The 2,657-nt window shown below is 30.8% G+C and overlaps 1 long non-coding RNA gene across 1 annotated transcript; it reads right to left on the bottom strand.

Moving 5' to 3' along the window:
• Positions 1-1,045: 1,045 nt before the first annotated feature.
• LOC130464276 (uncharacterized) lies at positions 1,046-2,378 on the bottom strand. The gene is made up of 4 exons (XR_008924648.1): positions 2,066-2,378; positions 1,848-1,905; positions 1,683-1,722; positions 1,046-1,577 (listed from the first exon to the last, which is right to left on the bottom strand). It is a non-coding gene; the product is annotated as an uncharacterized lncRNA (long non-coding RNA).
• Between the last annotated feature and the right edge of the window lie 279 nt (positions 2,379-2,657).

The raw sequence follows: 2,657 nt of genomic DNA, 5'->3' as shown, positions 1-2,657 counted from the left end.
CTCTGTACACAATATCCAATCTATTCTACAAAGTTATTAGCTATAAGTTGCAAACTCATAATTTATCAGCTCAATTACTCTGTATCTGCTAGTTAACGACGTTGTATCTGCTAGTTAACGACGTTGTATCTGCTAGTTAACGACGTTGTATCTGCTAGTTAATGTATCTGCAAGTTATACCTATTGTATACACAAGTTCTATCTGTTGTATCTGCAACTAATGAATGATGTATTTGCAATATTAAGATCACAAACATGCCAAAGAAAGACAAACATGAAACCATCAACAATAATCATCCTTACAGATTTTGCTTGAATAACAGAGTACTATGAATCAAAGCACTAATCTATCCGAAAATCAGTATATATTGTACAACAAATACAATGTAAACAATTAAAACATAATTTACGCTAATCTACTATGAATTTACCTGATTCCAATCTTTGTGTTTTGGTGTGTAAGAGTTATGTTGCTACTTCTCCAATTGAATGCTTTTAGTTTTTTATTACTGTAAGACACTTGAGAGATGAGATAGAATATATACTTCAACTTCAATCACCGATTCGAAAGAATTTAGGGTTCAAAATTATCTCGTTACAAAACTCGAAATTGAAGAAGCAAAATTTTGAAAAATTTTAGGGTTCGAATTGACGATAATCGAATGAAGAATCTAATGGTTGGGTTAATTTCACAGGATCAAGAACAACAATGGCTGAAAATTAAAAATACACGAGAGGAAGAAGAAAATAGCGTTGAAAGGTCGATGAAAGATTGAATTGGGCTTTGTCCCGCGTTTTTGCTTCGTGTTTGGTGTTTCGGTTTTGTTTTATTTTCGTCCGTCCGATTTAATTGAAAGGACGGCCTAGATTACTTCTCACGCTAAGTACCCTTCTCACCGGATCCCGCCCCTATATATATATATATATATATATATATATATATATATATATATATATAAAGGGGAGTTTTTTTGAGAGCATTGAGAGCATCCACGTAAGATTTTCACGTCATCACATATAATTAAGTTATTAACTAATTAAATAAATAATATTAGAATCTTGCCATGATTCACTACTTAATACTAGTCTTATATGCACGCGATGCGTGCGTGCTTATACAAAATCCTAAAGCTGTGTCATTACGACTAATCACAATTAATATAGTTAATGTTATCTTACATGGAATTGGCTATCACATGTCTTATTATTTATTGCATGATTTGATGTTTCAAGCAGTGGTCGCATTGAGATCGTCAAAAGACAATGGCAAAACACACCACCTAATTGGGTCAGACGTGATAATCTCCAGAAACACCCTTATTTATCCCCAAATAGAAAATTTTCTTCCATGATCACAGTGATGAAGTAGTTAAAGCTCAGGAATTTTATTTCATTGCATTCCCAATAATGTAGGGCCACTTGGTCAGGAATGGCCAATGTTGTTGGTTTGGCTCTTGCTGAGAAGCACTTGATGCTGAAACTGTTGATCATTACATGTAAACACCAACGTTTCTTCGCTTTGACAATTGAGTTTCTGGTTCTGTTCAGATTACATCTGCATTTTTGCTTGATTTTATCTATGACATTTTAAAACAACATACAACCAAGAATTAAATCAATAAAAGTATGAGTATTACGATTTAGTTTTTTTTTTTGGTTTAAGAGATTGATGGAAAACATACCTTATGTTGGTGGTTATTGTATGCTGTGATGAACTTAAGCCTAACTTAATGCAAAAAAATTAATTGTTATTGTTGACAATGAAATTGGACATCTCATAATAAAAAAAAGTTCATGAATAATCAATTTCATTAAGTTCTTGTCCAATTGAACGATGCAAAACATACCTAATGTTTTGAAAGTAGATGGTAGTTATCGAATGATTGCAATGACCAGTTATATAAGCTACATAAAAATTGATGCAAGTGATTTTAGTACGATATATTCATACCTAGCAACAATACAATTTCCATCGGATATATAATTATGAAAATTTCAATTCATAATCCCAATAACAAAATGTTTGTTTTTAGTTTGTGCATAAATTCGGGAGAATAATACTTACATGTATCTGCTCGATTTCCAGAAAAACGGTGGTGGAGCTTTTCTTAAAATTGTATAGACTTGTATAAATTGTACAGACTCGTATAATATTAGGTTTAGAATGGAAAAGTAATCGAGTAATTTTGGCAAATGTAATTAATTTGTAATATTACTTGATTTTTATTTGAATTTTTTTTGACAGGTTATAGTGTTTTGAGGAAGCAAATGAGAGATTATAGGGGTGCTTTCCTTTATTTTGAAAATCTTTCCAATTTTAAGTTTGGTGTAGCAATTACATAGTTGATTGTTGACTTCTCTATATTCATACCTAGCATAACGCTGATTATTTATAATCATCTTAATTGTTTTGTTGACTTCTTGCAATAAATAAGATTATTGAATTATATTTCCTAATTTGATGTTGATTATTGAATCAGATTTTTTGACTTATGTTCAAGGAAGAATTTAGGCGTTTAATGCTTTAGATTTTCAGAGTTGTTAATGCAAATCATTAAATATTCAGTTTTTTTTTTATTTTAATTGAATTTGATTGTGAAATTATAGAGGATATTTTAGTATTTTACATGGGGGACACCAAAAGTGGGATTACCGAA

The sequence above is a fragment of the Spinacia oleracea genome, chromosome 6, assembly GCF_020520425.1.
Source record: "Spinacia oleracea cultivar Varoflay chromosome 6, BTI_SOV_V1, whole genome shotgun sequence".
Lineage (NCBI taxonomy): Eukaryota > Viridiplantae > Streptophyta > Magnoliopsida > Caryophyllales > Amaranthaceae > Spinacia > Spinacia oleracea.
This window is presented reverse-complemented; position numbering and strand designations above follow the sequence as displayed.